Consider the following 20276-nt stretch of genomic DNA (forward strand, 5'->3'; position numbering starts at 1 on the left):
GGAGTGCAGTAGATAAGAAAATCCGGATGCCAGGTTTTCCGGACCATCACTGGTGGTCTCTTACCGGTGTTAACTGAAACTGGAAAAAACTAGGAGAGCCAGCAAACTGAATGGAAACTGTTGATAGCAAATACTGTAGAGAAAATGGCCCGTCCTCAGGGCGTGGAGGAAGTGGGAAGCAGAAGGGAGGAGGCCAAGGAGGAGAGAAGTTAAATTGCCAAGAATGTAAATCTTTGTCCTCTGCACCTCCTGCCAGTTAGTTATCGTAAACCCCCTTTCCCACTGAGAAGGGGGAAAATGATAACTTGGTCATAAATAACAAGTTATGAATGAAGACGTCCAAGCACTTGGTTTCTCAAAATTAAACGTGGTCTGCCAGTTTACAAAAACAAGGACAACACAACTGCTGGAATCTTTGAAAACCAAAGTGCCCCCCCACACACACACACACACACATACAGTATAGAACCAAAGGACCAGGTCATAACTTAAGCATCCGAACCTTTTCAGAAGCCAAGGGTCTATTATCTAGAAACATCCAGAGTTGGTGCCCCTTACCATAAATGGCCAAGTTCTGAGATCCACCAATTAAATCTTGTCCTACCAGCACTTCTGTATACCTGTTCCCTCTAACCCCTTAAAGTCCCTTAACCTAGTCCAGTGAGCAAGATGGATTTGAGGCACCATTAGATCTCCCACCCTCCGTGTTGGCACCTTCTCAATCAATAAATCTCTCCTTATTCCAAACTCTTGACGTTTTGAGTTTTGGCCTTCTGAAGCATTGGGTTTATAAGCTTTGGTTAGGTAACATACTGAAAATAAAAAATCTCGTTATCCTGGATTAGGGAGGTCCTAAATCTAAGATGGTGTCTTTAAAGAAAGTGGAAGAAAAGACAGGCAGAAGGCCATGTGAAGACTGAGGCAGTGAGTAGAGTAATGCAGGCCCAAGACCAGGAACCCTGGGGCCCTTGGAGGGAGCATGACTCAGCAGACACCTTGATTTTGATGGGGGGGAGGGGGGGCCTATAACCTAAAAGATAGAGCACCTGAATTAATCTGAAATGTAATAATAAAAGTTTTCTTAAAGTTTCCTTTCAAGGCCTGTGCGAAGCGATTGAGGAGGTGACTCAGCTGTGAATCCAGCAAACAGAACTGAAAAGCATGGCCAGACCTACCTGTCCCAAATAAGTTTCTATTTTTATATATTTAAGGCCCGTCACCTATGTTGAGGTGCGGGGGGTGCTGTTCCTAAGTGGGACATGCACAGGTGGTCTGGACCATCCGCTTGAGGCTTGCGCCAATACCTTCTGGTCAGACACTTTCGCAGAGACAGCACCGAGATCTGAGCCGAGCCGGAGAAATTACACACAGACAAACAGGTTAGATTTAGATGCAAGTACACAGGGGATTTATTTACCAGTTCCTGATGGGTCTCAGGCGCTGGGAAGGATCCACCCAGCGATGCTCGCTGACACACACACAGGGGTAGAGGGCACCGTTGGCTGCTGGCTCCTTCGTTGATCGACAGTTAATTGGGCAGAGTTTCGTGCTGGGAACCGAGATGTGAGCACACACAGGTCCTCACGCTCTGGGGACAAGAGAGCTATGCGCTGGAGAGCGACACGCTGCTGTCTGGTTATATACCCCTCTGGAGGTGTGGTCTTCGTTGGTGTGTGTTATCAGCGGCTGCCACGTGTGGATCCACCTGGTGTCTGTTAATCTATGGGTGTGTACCAGCTTTGAGCATCAGATAGGTTGTTTATCAGTACTAAGCAGAGCTACGAGGGTGCATTCCTGGGTCCCATACAGCATTCCTATATCTAACATTACTATAACAGTCCGCACAGGGTTACATGCTTTAAGTCTTACATTCTAAGGTCCTAACATTAAGTACCATAATGATTACTATAACACTACCCACCAGGAGTCAAAACATTATCTCATTCACCTGATGACTCATTACAATACCCCCAGGCCTGCACATAGCTGCATTCCTTCCCTGCCTCACCCTAGCCCAGGGGTGGGCAAACTTTTTGACTCGAGGGCCACAATGGGTTCTTAAACTGGACCGGAGGGCCGGAACAAAAGCATGGATGGAGTGTTTGTGTGAAACTCATACAGTTTCTCCCTGTATGAGTCTGGGTCCCCAGAGACTCACCCGGAACTGGAGTTCAGAGCAGTCGGGAGCCTGAGACTCCCTCCCGATTGAAAAAGACAACCGTGTCCTCAGCTGCTAGCCCTTTCCACGTGCACCATGTCCTCAGTTGCCATCCCTTCCAGCGTGCGCCTCCGCACCTCTGCACTTTACTTCCGCACCTCCTCTGAGTCTCAGTGTGCTTTTCTCTTTAGTTCTAGTTGTAGAATTTCCACTCAGCCAGCCTTCCTGTGGTTCTGGATGATGTCCATTTTGTCTTTTAGTTGTATTTTTGAAGTGGTTGTGAGAGGCAGCAATTTCCAGTGTTTACCTATGCCGCCATCTTGGTTCACATCCTGAAATTAAAACTTCTTGACTAAAACCAAGTCATGATCCCCAGCTGGTGTGGCTCAGTGGATTGAGTGTTGTCCCATGGACCAGGAGGTCACGGTTCAATTTCAGGTCAGGGCACATGCCCTGGGTGTGGGCTCCATCTCCAGTAGGGGGCATGCAGGAGGCAGCCAAAGGATGTGTCTCTCCCATTGATGTTTCTATTTCCCTCTCCCTCTTCCTTTCTCTCTGTCTAAAAATCAATGAAAATATTGAAAAATGAATCAATTAAAAAAAATAAAAGCAAGTCATGGTAAGGAATCTTCCTTTTTTTATTTTTTTATTTTTTTATTTTATTTTTTTTTTAATATTTTTTATTGATTTCAGAGAGGAAGAGAGAGGGAGAGAAAGATAGAAACATCAATGATGAGAGAGAATCACTGACTGGCTGCCTCCTGCAGGCCCCCCACTGGGGACCAAGCCCACAACCCTGGGCATGTGCCCTTGACTGGAATCGAACCTGGGACCCTCTGGTCCGCAGGTCAATGCTCCATCCACTGAGCCAAACCAGCTAGTGCAGGAATCTTCCTTGACAAAAGTCAATCTTTACTTTAACTGAGCCTGTCTATTGTCTATTTGCAGGCACTATAACAAACCTTTGAAATGTCAGAGTAATTTCCTTTTGCCAGACCCCTCTAGGCACAGTCACTACACCAGAGCAAGAGACCACTGAACCCCTCATTGTTATTGTTATCAGGTCAATTGTTAGCTGTTAACTATTCTATTCTCACCTTGTAAAAGAAGTGTATCTCTATCCCTTTTACTTTTAATCCAATCCCAGAGATGACTCCCACCACCACCACCACCCTGCCCCACTTTGCTTTCCTATGACAACAGTCCCTTTGAGAAAGACTGGGACACAGATCAACAGAATAAATTTTCTGCAGCGCTAAAGAGAACCCAGTATCCGCTTCTTTTAAGTGGTTCTTAGTCTATAAACTGGCTCTCAAGTTTGGAAATTAACTGAGGGACTGTGACTATTTTTTGTAATTCAAGTTAGACTTCTGTTGACCAAACCTAGATGTCTACCCTTCTATAGAATACAAGTGAGAATTTAGTAGACTGCCCACCTAGTTCTTTTGATCACCTAGACCAGTGGTCAGCAAACTGTGGCTAACGAGCCACATGTGGCTCTTTGGCCCCTTGAGTGTGGCTCTTCCACAAAATACCGACTTCTGTGCATGGGCCACGAAGTTTCAATCGCATTGTATGTGCACACCCGCACGTGGTATTTTGTGGAAGAGCCACACTCAAGGGGCCAAAGAGCCGCATGTGGCTCGCGAGCCGCAGTTTGCCGACTATGGTCCAACCTTTGCCTAGGTCCTAGACCAGTGATGGCGAACCTATGACACACGTGTCAGAGGTGACACGCAAACTCATTTTTTTGGTTGATTTTTCTTTGTTAAATGGCATTTAAATATATAAAATAAATATCAAAAATATAAGTCTTTGTTTACTATGGCTGCAAATATCAAAAAATTTCTATATGTGACACGGCACCAGAGTTAAGTTAGGGTTTTTCAAAATGCTGACACGCCGAGCTCAAAAGGTTCGCCATCACTGTCCTAGATAAAGCCCCAGGTTTTCCTCGAGTCAGGCTATTCTGATTACTACAGTACTTTGACTGCACTGCCCATTACAGTCATCATGCTCACCTTGTCTTTGGCAATTAAGTGCAGCCACTTTTCCCCTGCCTTCCATGAGGCCCATTATCCTCATTGCAAGTAGGGATCTCAGTTCATTGGTAGCAGTTGCCATCGTAAATTCTGACCTGAAAGGGCAAGGGCTACGCCCTCCATCTTGCCCCGTATCGTCCATCTTTGGGCAGCCATGTGCTCAGCGGGGCTTCTTCCCGGAAGCCCAAGCCTCTGCTAGCCACACCCAGGATTTCTTTAAACTAACCAATGACAGCCAAGGGAAGTGCGCGCCATGGAGATGACCACATCCTGTGTAACGAGACACCGACTTGCCCCTGGCCAATCGGCAGGGCCCACAGTCCTCTCTTCTCCCCTTACTATAAAACCTCTCTCCCACGCTCTCTCACCCTCTCTCTGCCACTTGGCTTACCGTTGCATCAGTGAGTGTGGTCGGGGAGCCAAACTAGTTCAAATAAAAGACTCTCTGCTTTTGCATCGGACTCGGCTGGCTCCCTGGTGTGGTCTAATGGGGATCTTGAAATCTGGGCATAACATGACCTACAAAGAAGAACAGCTATAGAGCTCTTCAGGGATACTGGGGCTCAACTCACAAATTTATTTCTCACAGTTGAGGTAAAAGGTATATGTCTTTGGACCTTCCCAGAATGAATGAGCAGGTCTCACATGATATGTGTTCCACTGTAACATTTCACTCTCCCTACACCTTTGTCTACTTTTCTCCATAGCACATCGAGGTAGTTCTGGCATTTCAACTTAATTTAGTGTAGACCACTGTTGGATCCATGTTTCAGACACTAAATCCAGAATTTCTTTTTAGTTGGTCTGTGACAGGCAGTTAGACAGACATGAGCAGAGTAAGGATGATTGGCCAAGTACAGAAGGTCACAGGGTAGAAAAGCCCCAGGTGCCTAGCAACAGGACAATCAACTGTAGGGTGGGACCTCACCCCCAGGGTCACTTTTCCTCCCCTAGCATTTCTCTGGTCACAGGGTTTGGACTCCTGACTTTTCCTCCCTAGAGATAACATCTATACCTCAGTTGTATTTCAGCTCCAGGCCCAGATATGTAACAAAACCAGCTGACCTTAGGACCACTGCTTTGAATAATGACCCCCTACCCTGGTACTAGCCAATCTATCAGTGGAGACCACAACCCTGAAAGGACTCACCTGGAAAACTGATGAATATTCTATTGAGATCTTCCCCTAAAATCCTTAGGACAGAGGACCAAGTGTGCTCTCTCCTCTCCTCACTCCCAACAAATCTGCACCTTTTCCTTTTCCTTCCCCTCCCCTGCCCACCCCCCAGCCTCGCTGCCCCAGGCACATTACCAGTAGCTTCCTCACTCTGAGGCTCCAAGAGCCCTTTCATTACTTCTGTAACTTGTTTCCTAAACCCATCTATCCTAGGAATTACTTCTTCTACCTCTGTAATTTACAAAATAAAATGTTCTCCTACAGTTTGGGTCTTGGCTCTGAATTCTTTCCTAGCCAGAACCCAAGTACCGAGGTTGCTGAACCCAGGTTTGGTCTGGCCCCACCAGTCTAATACCTGGTGCCATTCCCACCGCCTACAACAGGTCCACTCAGTAAATTTTACCTGATCCATCTTTATATTCTTTCTGCCATGCTGTCACACCCTTAATATCCATTCCCACACATATTCCCCAGATTTCTGCCTGGAGAACTTGGAAAAATCATGCAGTTCTTTTGTAGCATAGTATACCTCTTCACGGGTCACACTCTGTACCTGACCCTTCAAAGTCTTCTGGGACTTAAATTTAGTTACTGATTTAAAAGCAAATAGTGTAGAGGCAGGTCCTGATGAGAATTAGCAGTGTCTTATAGGGCAAGTACCTGCAGACTCTTCAGGCAGAGGTAGAAAGCTGCTTCTACTGACAAAGAGGGCTCAGCAGAATTTAAGGGTTCAAGGCTCTCAGAGCATCCAGATCTGCCCAAATGTTCCCATATCAATGTTCAGGATCCTGTTCCCAATCCATGCCCTCACTTTTGTGTTATAATTCTGCCACTCACAGGATAAAACTGTGGATGAAAGGAGCCACATGCTAACCTCACACGCTCAGGGAAGGCCTGCATGGTGGTCTTGCAAACTCAGAGACCTAAAGTAACCACAAAGGATGGCCTAAAATTAAACTTTAACTAAAAGCAGTTGTGGTGGGTAGTTATGTCCTAAGCTGGTATCTTCACTGACAAGTTCAACCTTTACCTTAACTGAGCCTATCTGTCTTTTTGCATCTATAATAACATACCCTTGAAATGTCTGGGTAACTTGTAACTTCCTTTGCTGGACCCCTTGGGGCACAACCTAATGTGCTGGGCACCAGGATAGATATCACAAATTCCTTCATTATTATCATGTAATTGTTCTCTTCCGCCTCTCTAGTCTATCACCAATGGATTTCATGTAACCCACCTATGTCCCTTTCCTTTGATTGCAGTGTATAAATACAGATGTAACCCACCACTATCAAGAGTATTATCTCAATTTGTTGAGGTTCTGCTTCCCAGCATATGTCGACAGTTTGGCTCAAATAAACTCACAAAAAAATCTTTACAGGTTTCAATGGTTTTTTATGTTAATAGGACTCTAGGTTTGTATTTTAGAAATCTTGGCTTGTGGCTATAGGAGATAAGGGCTTCTTTCAGATAAATATAGATGCTTTCAGGTCATTTATATGGACCAGACCTCAACCTGAGAACTTGAAACCCTGAGTTCACACTTCCCTTTTCCAACTACTGAAGTGCAGTTAGGAACGACCAGCCAATCTCAATATATTCCTTAGTTTGACTAAAATGTTCTAAAATAGCAAATAAATGGTCAACCAGAATCTTGCCTTCTATTGATATTGAATAGGAGTATCCAACGGCCCATTTTGTGTTATCTCTTACCATATCATGACATGGACTACCAGAGCCTTCATTACCACTGAAAATAGTCATTAGTGCCTTTAAATCTAATCAGATTAGAACGCCAACTCCAGAAAACTCATCCTTAAGATTCTGGTCCTCTATAACCACTTCCACTAGCAAAATTTCAGTCAAGGTTACACAAGAGAAACAGAAGAGTGGGAGATATTTATTAAGAGACTAGAGGACTGGTGCACGAAATTCACGCAGGGGGGCGGTCCCCTCAGCCCAGCCTGCACCCTCTCCAATCCGAGACCCCTTGGGGGATGTCTGACTGCCAGGATCAGGCCTAAAACAGCAGTCAGACATCCCTCTCAAAATCCTGGACTGTTGGCTTCTAATCGCTCACCTGCCTGCTTGCCTAGTCACCCCTAACTGCCACCCCTGCTGGCCTGGTCATCCCTAACTGCCCCCACTGCTGGCCAGGTTGCTCCCAACTGCATCCTCCCTGCAGTCCTGGTTGCTCCTAACTGCCCCCACCTGCTGGCCTGATCACCCCTTACTGCCCTCCCCTGTAGGCCTGGTTGCCCCCAACTGCCCCCCTCTGTTGGCCTGGCCACCCCTAACTGCCCCCCCCCCCGCCAGCCTGGTCACCCCCAAGTGCCCTCCTCTGCCATCCTGGTCACCCCTTACTCCCCCCCCCCCCCTGCTGGCATGATTGCCCCAACTGCCCCCCTCTGCCGGCCTGGTTGCCCCTAACTGCCCCCCCGCTATCCTGGTCACCCCTTACTGCCCCCCCTGCCAGCCTGGTTGCCCCCAACTGCCCCCCTCTGCCATCCTGGTCATCCCCAACTCCCCCCCTGCTGGCCTGGTCTCCCCTCATGCCCCCCTCCCCCTGCCGGCCTGGTCGCCCCATGTGGCCTGCTTGTTCAGTCGTTTGGTTGTCCCTCACTAACCCCCCTACCGGCCTCGTCGTAGGCAGCCATCTTGTGAGGGCGTGAGGGATAATTTGCATATTACCTCTTTATTATATAGGATTTGCAACAAGGAATCACTTATGTGCTTGTGGGGACTAGCTAGATATAGCTGAAATCCATAGCACAGGCTATCAGGGAGGGCAGGCTGAAACTCAGGCACAAGAAGCTGCAGGGGGATATCTTATTCTTCAGAGAAACCTCAGCTCTGCTTTTAAGGTTTTTGGACTGATTGACTCAGGCCCACCCAGATTATCCAGGATAACTCCCCTTAAGATCAACTGACTATGGACTTTAATCACATCTACAAAGTAGCTTCAAAGCAACACCTAGATTAGTGTTTGATTGAGTAACTGAGAACTGTAACCTGGCCAGGTACATACAACAGAAAAATCATCAGTCACATGTGTGAGAGAATAGGGTTAAAAAAGAAAGTAACATCTTAGCATTACTACAAAATTAGTTGCAACTTCATTCATCATCTGAAAGTGTCTTGGGACCTCCAGGAGTCTCTGAGCTATACTTTGAGAACTACTGACCTATATAAAAGGTCTGCATAAAAGTATTTTTCCAACAAAAAAATAATTGGGTATGGAGACACATTATTTATAGTAGATTGCCTCATACTCATGCCTCATTTGACTTATGTGGATAAAATTATATGACTAGAAAATTAAAAGAGCAGAAATGAAATGGTGGCCATTCTACTCATGTAGCATTTTGAGATGGGAAACATAAATCAGCATTTCCTTGAGATATCTCCGTTCTTGGGGGGAGGGGGAAGATCTCTCAAAGTGTGAATATTTCCCCTGCTGAGTGTGATATATTTAAAGCTAGAGTGCATATGTTCAAACTGCTTACCCCTTCAAGTCAAGCAACTACATCATCTATGCTCAGTCCAAAAGCAATAAATCTATTCCAATACTGGTGGGAAAACTGACATGGTGAGAGGTAGCCTATTGGTCTTCATGATGGAAAGTTCCTAGAGAACTTTTTAAAAATGACTTCGACACACCCAAGATTTTCTTTATGGATGGGCTTAGATCCTATCTCTTGGATCCAAGATGTGACAGAATCTGCAATCTGTCATAGGACCTGATATGTGAACCTACTCTATCAAGTCTCCAAAAATAGTGAGAACTAATGGTGAAACTTTTTAATCCCAGAGAAAACTGTTATGATATAGTGATATAGTCTTTTTTCAAAAATTGAATTTATTGGGATAACATCTACACTAATAAAAGATAAAGATGCTAATTGACTGTACCTTCACTGCACCCACCAGCCCATCAGAACAACTATATGCAAATTAACCTGACCAAGATGGCAGTTAATTTGCATATACCAGCTGGGAGGGAAGACTGAAGATAACATGGAAGTGAAGCACTGCAGAAGGGAGCAAAGTAGAGGCAGTGGAGACAGGAACGGAGCCAAGGTGGCGGAGGTGGGAGGCGGGAGAGAAACCAACCAGACAGCGTGGCAGGAGCAAAGCCCGCCTCAGCGGGTTTCGCTCCCTTCTCTGCTTCGCTCCAGCCACAGGAAGCCCTATTCTTGCAGGAATCTTCCTGCAACGGGCCTCTAGTCCTACATAATAAAAGCATAATATGCTAAGTGTCGACCGCTCGACCAGACGCTAGGACATGCAATGACCACTAGGGGGCAGATGCTCCTACTGGTAGATTAGCTTGCTGGGGTCCGGCCGATAAGGACTGGGCAAGAGGGCCGGACATGCCCTGGAGCCCTCCCGCAGTCCCTCCCCGGCCAGCTGGCCCCCATTGGCCCCAATCGCAGGCCAGGCTGAGGGACTCAACCCATGCATGAATTTGTGCACCAGGCCTCTAGTTGGTTAATAAGTTTATACAGGTTTCAGGTATACAATTCTATAATACATCATCTGTATATTATATTGTGTGTTCACCATCTCAAGTTAACACATTTCGTACCGCTCAGGAGTTTTCTCGTGTTTCTCGCACCATCTGTTAAGGATCGCTCACAAGTGTTCCTGTTTTTCACGCCCATGGAAAAAGGAGCGAATCTAGATACTTATGTAAATTTTGTTTGGTCCCTCTTCATAGAGGAAAATGTTTTACGCAGTACCATACATTAAAAAAGAACTAGGAACTTTAATTGTTTAATTGTTTTTGTAAATAAAAATGTTATAATTATTGAAAAACAACACCTAAAGTGCATTATGATGATTTAAATAACGTGCAGTTTGCCCAAAAACATGCGGTCCCTGGCGTATGTCTTAGAGATTTCTATGCGGTACGCAATGTGTTAAGTCTCCTTTCATCACCATTTATCCCCCCTTTACCTTCTTCTACCTCACCTAATACAGTGATATATTCAATGCACACTTGCTGAATTGAACAGACTGTCCCAAAAGGGCAAGAATGCATCTTCAAGGAGGGTATACACAGGGAAAGGAAGTCTCTGACCAGAAAGTCCAGGCTGTTCTCTTCCCAACCTATTTATTCATTGATTATATGTAAATCAGGAATCATAAATAAGAGGACCTTTATAAGGACCCATACAATGTTTTTTAGAAAATTTGAACAGATTGCCCACATATTAAAAAGTCAAATGAAAATTAGGATTTCTGGGTTCTCCTATAATCAGGCAACACTGAGCTCACATTCCTATAAGACAGTGATGGCGAACCTATGACACACGTGTCAGAGGTGACACGCAAACTCATTTTTTTAGTTGACTTTTCTTTGTTAAATGGCATTTAAATATATAAAATAAATATCAAAAATAGGAGTCTTTGTTTTACTATGGTTGCAAATATCAAAAAATTTCTATATGTGACACGGCACCAGAGTTAAGTTAGGGTTTTTCAAAATGCTGACATGCCGAGCTCAAAAGGTTCACCATAACCTTTCCAGTATTATATTCTCTCCATTCCTCTCAAGGTATTTTGTCATCATTGATGTATTCCTTATAGTAGAATAGAGTTGAGAGGAAAATGACCTGTACTTTGTACTTAGGTACTTATCAAAATTTTTTGCCCTGGACAGTGTTCTCAGTGGTTAGAGCAGCGGCTTTCCCACTGAAGGGTCTCAGGTTAGATTCCCAGTCAAGGCCAATCAATGTGTCTCTCTTACATCTACATTTCTCTCTCTCTCTCTCTCTCTCTCTCTCTCTCTCTCCCCCTTCACCCCTCCCTCCCTTCCACTCTATCTAAAAGCAATAGAAACAGATCCTCAAGTGAGAATTAACAACAAACAAAAAAATAAAAAGAGAGAACAGTCAAATTTATCCCAGGATTAGTCTTGGAGTCTTTCCTTCTGCAAGTTCAGAAGTTAAAAATTTTTTCAAATCATGAGTGTTGCCTTTTATTAATGGGTTGCTGTCACCACCCTGTAATATATGGTGCTAAAGTTCACTTCTGCATTTTGAGCAGAGAGCAACTAGCTGACAACAACAATTAAAGAGAAAACAACTTGGTGACTAATCAGTAGCTTCAGTGTACTCTGGCCTCTGTTAAAAATACAATCTCTTCAATACATTTCTATTATTTATGTTGCTTCTCCCATTACTCTTATTTGTCCCCTCCTGGTATCTCCTCCCTGGAGTCCTGGGGGAAAACACTCCCTTCATCAAACCAGTTTAGTTGAGCAAAGCTTAAAATAGATAATGGTGTCAAGCACTTCCCAGCGTCATTTCTATGCTTCAGTTATTTCCACTATTATTATTATTCTTTTTTTGAACAAGCGATCACTTTTTTGTTTTACTGACATTTAAACCCACCAGGTATTGTTCTCAGTAGAAGACTAACAACATTTGAGGCAGGACCTCAACATAAATGCGAAGAAAACTGGTAACCAACCATGTCCATGAGTAAACAATCAAGTAAAGGGAGTCTTCTCCCCAGTGCTTCTCAAAGTGGAGTCCCTGGAACCCTGGGGGGACACAGACATATTTCAAGAGTCCCTAAGTCCTCTGTGAGTAAGTAGTGACCATCCACTCTTTAAATTCAATATTTTTTAAAAATATATTTTATTGATTTTTTACAGAGAGGAAGGGAGAGGGATAGATAATTAGAAACATCGATGAGAAAGAAACATCAATCAGCTGCCTCCTGTATGCCCCCCACTGGGGATGTGCCTGCAACCCAGGTACATGCCCTTGATCAGAATCGAACCTGGGACCCTTCAGTCCACAGGCCGACCCTCTATCCACTGAGCCAAACCGGTTACGGCTAAATTCAATATTTCTTAAGTTAGGGTATATAATCATCTTCTTCAAGATCTGAGAATTCTCTGGGTTGAGCATCCCAGGAAAGTGGTGATATGGTTTTGAATATGATGAATTTAATACTAGAGGAAATGTTCTTTGGAACCAGGAAAATCCCAGCCTGAGTCGATCACTAAAGACCTTACAAACCAAATGGTCCACCTACACATGTGCATTGAATGAATTAAGGAGAACATCAACTTGCTTACTGTTGACTGAAGTCTCAGCCTCTTAGATTTTCCTATTGACCTGCCTTTACAAAAGTGTGTCTAGGGGGCATTTTACATGGGACTCCTACCTGGAATATACCGTGACCCCATCTCCACAGCACCCCCAAAGCCAAAGTCATGCAGAGATTCTGCAAGATTGCCTAGGAATGAATTCCCCGATGAGGCAAATCCCTCCTGTAAAATTCCTATGGGGTTATAGAGGGTGAGATAATATAAAAAAACGGAGATGGACCCACCATTTCCTTAGTGTGATCATCTCCATTTCAGATAGCTAAAATGGCCCTTGGTTTTAAAATTAAAAAACCTGACTTGGTCAAGCTTTTGTTGCTAGTTCATACTAATCAAATTTACAGGAGACAGAGCTATAAATCAGAATGCTAAGTGTCATGTGTAATACTGTATATATTTTTCTGTTGGCCTGAACATCTTCAAAATATAGTGCTTCCTCCTTCACTGTGTCAAAGGGATGGAAGGCCAAAGTCACAGTCAAAAGAAATGAGAGCAAGAGAACTGTATTCGCACCCAGGGTTCTCGCATCCAGGGCCAGGAGAAACCGGGAGCAGATGACTGCCCTGTGGCTAAAGGATTACTGACCACCACCTGGCCCCACCTGGTGTTAAGTGGTATCCACCCACACCAGCCTCTCTGCCTTCTCTCTCTTTCCTGATTCCACCTGGAGTCCCTGCCTTCCTGCTTTAAACAGGTTTCTCCAGTCAGCGAGGTCACAGGTTTCTTTCATATTAGTCATATTCTGATCATTTTTCTGAGAAATTTACTCTAGTCACCTTCCTGGGTGTTCCTCACATCTCTTTGGTACATGTACTAGTCTTTTTAAGATTTTTTTTTTTTTTTTTTCAGAAAAATGACTCATTATGCAGTTTAATTCATCCCTTAAATCAGCTTGGGGGTGGGGGGTAGGGAGTGAGAATAAATTATCAAGAAAAAAATAATGAGTAAAGAAATAAATATATAGCCCTAACCGGTTTGGCTCAGTGGATAGAGCGTCGGCCTGCAGACTGAATGAAAGGTTCCAGGTTCAATTCCAGTCAAGGGCTTCTACCTTGGTTGCGGGCACATCCCCAGTAGGAAGTGTGCAGGAGGCAGCTGATTGATGTTTCTCTCTCATCAATGTTTCTAACTCTCTATCCCTCTCCCTTCCTCTCTGTAAAAAAATCAATAAAATATATTTTTAAAAAATAAATAAATAAAAAGTAAAAATAAAAGAAATAAATATATACATTATTTTCATTCTCAAAGGATGTTCTTATTTCCAAATTCTGGTCTTACTCTATACTCTGTATAATGACCTTTTAAAAATAATCTTAAAAAGCCCATTTATTCAATAAGCAAATGAGGGAATACTATGTATATACTATGCATGTAGATATTATGATAAATCTTGGAGATTTAAAGAAGAATTAAATGATCTTCTGCTAGAACAGCGGTCGCCAACCTGTCAGACCTCACGGACCACCTGCTCCAAAGGTTTCCTTAAGCCAGCGGTCGCCAACCTTTCGGACCTCACGGACCACCAGTGGTCCAGGGACCACCAGTTGGCGACTGCTGGTAAGCAACACAAATTCATCTCACAGTTCTGGAGGCTGGAAGTCCGTCCGAACGCAGCAGGGCCGGGCTGGTTCCTTCTGAGGGCTGTGAGGAAATCTGTTCTGGGCCTCTTTCCCAGCTTACGGTGATTTGCCTGCAGTCTGGCGTTCCATGGCTTGTAGACAGATCACCCATCTCTGCCTTCACCTTCACATAGCGCTCTCCCTGTGTGCATATGTCTCTTTACATGGCATTCTTTTATAAGAACAATCATACTAGGGTAGGAGCCCACCATCTGAGGTAACTTCCATTTCCTCATCTCTAAAATTTGGATAATAAAAGCACTTATTTTATGATCTTCTATAAAGCAGTGGTTTACAAACCTGGAGACTATCAGGAACCACTTTTATCAAAAAAGGCAATGCCTATCCTGGCCGGTGTGGCTCAGTTGGTTGGAGCATCGTTATATATACCAAAAGGTTGGGGTTTTGATTCCTGATCAGGAAACATACCTAGAATGAGGGTTCTATCCCCAATAGGGAAGCATAGGGGAGGCAACCAATCAATGTTTCTTTCTCACATCCATGTATCTCTCTCTTCTCTCTCTCTTCTCCTTCCTCTCTCTAAACATATCCTCAGGTGAGGATTAAAAAAAAAAAAAAAAGGCAATGCCCGGGCTTCATCGTTGGTGATTCCCATTCATTAGCTCTGTCCTAAAGCCTAGGAAGCAACTTTTTAAAGGTGCTCAAGGGGTATCAGGTGTCAACTGATGAGCATTTGTGCCAATTCAATGCCAACAGGAATCCCCAATTGGGGTATGGTGAAGAAGAAAACCTTATCAGTGCAAACAGCTCAATTGTGATACAGCACAGCTATGGACCAGCTGGTTTAATTTATTGCTTTGGGCTTCAGATTCTGCATCAGTAAAATGAGGGAGATGCTTGGAAACTGTTTCCACTGCTTTAATTAATGTCTGGCTTTGTTTATCTCTGATACATTCTAACTTCTAATTAAGTTATAAGTTAAAGGCTAGAAGAAAATGATGAATTAAAATAAATAATGTTACTAATGTTAAATAGTGTAGGTTCTTACAAAGCCTATTCCTCCATACTTAAGCTCCCCAGGGATTGCACTTGAAGTCTTAACTCCTTTAGTGGACTGAAGTTCTGACCAGCCTTCCTAGCATTTCAGAAGATTTCCCAATGCTTCATATATTTCCCATGTATAAGGCTGCTTCTCTCTCAATCACCTCTTGATTCTTTTTGGTTTACTGGAAAGGATATAGTGCTGGGAGTCAGGACAGTGTTAACAATTCATTGCTGTATTATTCACATTAGTCAAGATATGGAAATAACCTAAGTGTCCCATCAAAGGATGAAAGGATTTAAAAAATATGAGACTCTATGATTTTCTAACCACATTGTTGTATATCTGAAACTAGTACAGAATAATATTGAATGTAAACTATAATTGAAAAATAAATTTTAAAAATGTGACCTACACAAACACACACATGGAATATTATTTAGCCTTTAAAAAGAAGGAAATCCTGCCATTTGTGACAACATGGATGAAACTGAAGGACATTATGGTAAGTAAAAGTCAGGCACTAAAAGACAAATACTGCATAATCTAAATAGTTGAACTCAAGGAAGCAGAGTAGAATGGTGATTGACAGTGGTAGGGGAGTAGAAAAGATGGGGAGATGTTGGTCAAAAGGTATAAACTTATATTTATACAAGGTGAATAGGTCCTGGAGATCTAATGTACAACATGGATCCTACAGTTAATAATACTGTATCATATACTTGAAATTTGCTAAGAAGGTAGATCTTTTTTTTTTAAAAAAAAAAAAAGGTGTTTTTTTTTTTTAAATTGATTTCAGAGAGGAAGAGAGGGGGAGAGAGAAAGAAACATCAATGATGAGAGAGAATCATTGATTGGCTGTCTCCTGTGTGCCCCCCTGCTGGTGATCGAGCCCACAACCCAGGCATGTGTCCTTGACTGGAATCGAACCTGGGGCCCTTCAGTCCGCAGGCTGATGCTCTATCCACTGAGCCAAACCAGCTGGGGCAAGAAGGTAGATCTTAAGTATTCTCACCACACATGCAACTATGTGGGTTGATGGATATTTTGACTAGCTTGATTGGGATGATCATTTCCCAATGCATTCATATATCAAAACATCAAGTTATAGACCATAAATATATACAATTGCTATTTGTCAATCATACCCCAATAAAGCTGAAAAAGAAGACAAAAATGGGTAGATGTAAATAAATATTGACTACATAAAATATATTTTAAAAATTACTATTTACAAACTTGGGTGGTTTAATTTATTGCTCTGGGCTTCGGTTTCTGCATCAGCAAAATGAGGGAGATACTTGGAGACTATATAGATAGCCTGTTACTCAAACTTTACCCACTAGTTTTAGTATCCTTTAATAATAATTGCCAAAAGAGATTTTCTTTTTTTTTTTTTTTTCGCTAAAAGTATTACAAAGGGTATTGCATAAGTGTCCTTTTTTCCCCCCTGCCCTTGACAAACCCCTGCCCTCCCTTACCCCCCAGTGTCTTATGTCCATTAGTTATGCTTATATGGATGCATACGAGTCCTTCGGTTGATCCCTTACTCCCCTCCCTCCTGTCCCACAACCCTCCCTGGCCTTCCCACTGCAGTTTGACAATCAGTTTGAGGCAGCTCTGCCTCTGTATCTATTATTGTTCAAAACTTTGTAATGGTCTTTATTATCCATGAATGAGTGATATCATGTGGTATTTTTCCTTCATTGACTGGCTTGTTTCACTTAGCATAATGCTCTCCAGTTCCATCCATGCTGTTGCAAATGGTAGGAGTTCCTTCTTTTTAACAGCAGCATAGTATTCCATCGTGTAGATGTACCACAGTTTTCTAATCCATTCATCTACTGATGGGCACTTAGGCTGTTTCCAGGTCTTAGCTATGGTGAATTGTGCTACTATGAACATAGGGGTGCATATATCCTTTCTGATTGGTGTTTCTGGTTTCTTGGGATATATTCCTAGAAGTGGGATCACAGGGTCAAATGGGAGTTCCATTTCCAATTTTTTGAGGAAACTCCATACTGTCTTCCATAGTGGCTGCACCAGTCTGCATTCCCACCAGCAGTGCACGAGTGTTCCTTTTTCTCCACATCCTCTCCAGCACTTGTCGTTTGTTGATTTGTTGATGATGGCCATTCTGACAGGTGTGAGATGGTACCTCATTGTTGTTTTGATTTGCATCTCTCGGATGATTAGTGACTTTGAGCATGTTTTCATATGTCTCTTGGCTTTCTGAATGTCCTCCAAAAGAGATTTTCTAATTTCAAATTTCATCTACATTTACTAGTTGCTATTCTACTGTAAGCAAGAGCTTAAAAAATTTTTTTCCCATTTATTTATTCATTCATTTATCCATTCATTTATATCAGTGTGCACTCAAAGATTCCTGTTTTATTCAATGGGACATAATCCATTACTATTACTATAATTATTTTTTTATACTTAGACTAGAGGCCCGGTGCACAGATTCATGCACCAGTGGGGTCCCTTGGCCTGGTCGGTGGGGATCAGGCCAAAACCGGCAGTCTGACATTCCTTGAAGGGCCCTGGAGTGCGAGAGGGCACTCTGCAAAGTTGCTGTTGCTCGGCAGCTTCTGCATTGAGCGTCTGCCCCCTGGTGGTCATTGCGCATCATAGTTACTGTTTGATTGGCCAGCCAGTCACCAGTCAGCCAGTTGCTTAGACTTTTATATATATAAACTAGAGGCCCGGTGCACAAAAATTTGTGCACTGGGGGGGGGGGGGGGTCCCCTAGCCTGGCCTGTGCCCTCTCACAGTCTGGGACCCCTCGGGAGGTAACGACCTGCTGGCTTAGGCCTGCTCCCGGGTGGCAGAGGGCAGGCCCAATCCCTAAGTGCAGCCCCTGGTCAGGCTCAGAGCAGGGCCGATTGGGGATTTGGGGCGCCGCCCCGTCATGCACAGAGCAGGGCGGATCGGGAGGTTGCAATGCCACCCTCAGTCACTTTCAGGGTAGACTGATTGGGGGGTGGGGCACCGCCCCCTGTTACACTCAAGGCAGGGTCGATGGGGAGGTTGCGGCGCCACCCCCTGTCACGCACAGAGCAGGGCCGATCAGGGGGTTGGGCGCTGCCCCCTGTCACTCACAGAGCAGGGCCAATCAGGGGGTTGGGGCGCTGCTCTCTGTCACTCCCAGAGCAGGGCCGATCAGGGGGTTGGGGCGCTGCCCCCTGTCACTCACAGAGCAGGGCCCATCAGGGGGTTGAGGAGCTCCCCACTGTCACTCACAGAGTAGGGCCGATAGGGGAGCTGGGGCACCGCCCCCTGTCACACACAGAGCAGGGCGGATCAGGGGGTTGGGGTGCTGTACCCTGTCACACTCAGGGCAGGGCCAATGGGGAGGTTATGGCTCTACCCTGTCACACACAGAGCAAGGCCCGTGGAGAGGGGTTGGGGCGCCACCCTCTATTACCCACAGAGCAGGGCCGATCAGGGGGTTGGGGCACCGCCACTGTCACACTCAGGGCAGGGCCGATGGAGAGGTTATGGCTCTACCCTGTCACACACAGAGCAGGGCCCGTGGGGGCAGGGGGTTGGGGCACCACACCCTGTCACACACAGAGCAGGGCCGATCAGGGGGTTGGTGCGCTGCACCCTGTCAAACACAGAGCCGCAGGGCAATCGGGGGATTGGGGAGCTCCCCCCCTATCAGGCACAGAGCAGGGCTGATCAGGGGGTTTGGGCGCTGCCACCTGTCACGCTGATCCCGGTGCCGGGAGCCTCGCTGCTCTGCTGATCCCGGTGCCGGGAGGCATATTACCCTTTTACTATATAGGATAGAGGCCTGGTGCATGGGTGGGGGCCGGCTGGTTTGCCCTGAAGGGTGTCCTGGATCAGGGTGGGGGTCCCCACTGGGGTGTCTGGCCAGGCTGGCTGAGGGGCTGAGGGCTGTTTTCCCGCTGGCAATTGACTAAAAGCTCCCAACCACTCCTCTCCTTGTTTTCTTTTTTTTTTTTTTTATTCTGGGCCAGCTTTAGCTCTGAGGCCTTGCTGCTGAAAACATGGATACAATGTTGTGGTCCGGGGCTGACTGAAAGTCAGTTTTGTTTAGCTTCTTATTTGCAACATAGTAATAGTTGCTTAGAGTTGCAGTTGAGAGTCCGGCAAGTGGGGCGGGGAACGTTGGAGTCTGCAGTTCCTGGAGGAAGCAAGTCTCCCTGCTCGCTTCAGTGCATGGCTGCCGGCTGCCATCTTGGCTGACAGTTAATTTGCATAAGGATACGCTGATTAGCCAATGGGAAGGGTAGCGGTCGTACGCCAATTACCATGTTTCTCTTTTATTAGTGTAGATTGCCTCAGAGTAGATTAGTAAAAGCCCTTTACATCTGAGTCCTAGGTCAGGTTATGTTTACATCATTCTTTGAACCCACCTAGTTTCTTTAGTGAAGAAAAGAACAAATCATCATTTAAAAAAAGTCTTCTTAAAACAATTCTATTGTTTGTATGGGTCCAGTGTTCAGGCGTTTAATAATCGATCTCTGTCTGTTATGATTCCATTCAGCCAATGGCATGATTCCATTCAGCCAATGGCATTAGTCCACTGGTCCTTTTTTTAACTTTTTGTTCTTGTTTATTTATTCATTTTTATTGAATTTATTGAGATGACATTGGGTAATAAAATTATACACGTTTCAGATATACAATTCTACAATGCATCATCTGTATACTATTTTGTGGGTTTACCACCCCAAGTCAAGTCTCCTTCCATCACCATTTATCCCCTCTTTACTTTCTTCTACCTCCCCCCAGTCCACTGGTCTTAATTAATAATTGCTTCCTATTGAAGAATAATGTCATAAGACAGGAAAGTCTTCCTAAATATGATACATTAGACAGAAAGATTAAGGGCATGAATAAAAGTTAAAACACAAGGTTTTAAAGCTTCTGTATTCAAAATAATTACCTTAAACACAATTAAAGTTAAAAACCATCTAAGAAAAAACCACTTTCAGTATTTGACAGACAAAAAGATAATACTTTTAATATATATTGATTTAACCCTGTTAAATCAATAAGATATAAAGAGCAATAGAAAATGGGCAAATATATATATTGAGATAATTCATAAGAGAACAAACATGTCTCAGCCTCATGAGCAAAGCAGTACCAATTACATCAATTGAAATTATCTAAGAG

The sequence above is a fragment of the Myotis yumanensis genome, unplaced genomic scaffold (assembly GCF_028538775.1).
Source record: "Myotis yumanensis isolate MYYU_CA2020_CCGP unplaced genomic scaffold, mMyoYum1.0.hap1 SCAF_1, whole genome shotgun sequence".
Lineage (NCBI taxonomy): Eukaryota > Metazoa > Chordata > Mammalia > Chiroptera > Vespertilionidae > Myotis > Myotis yumanensis.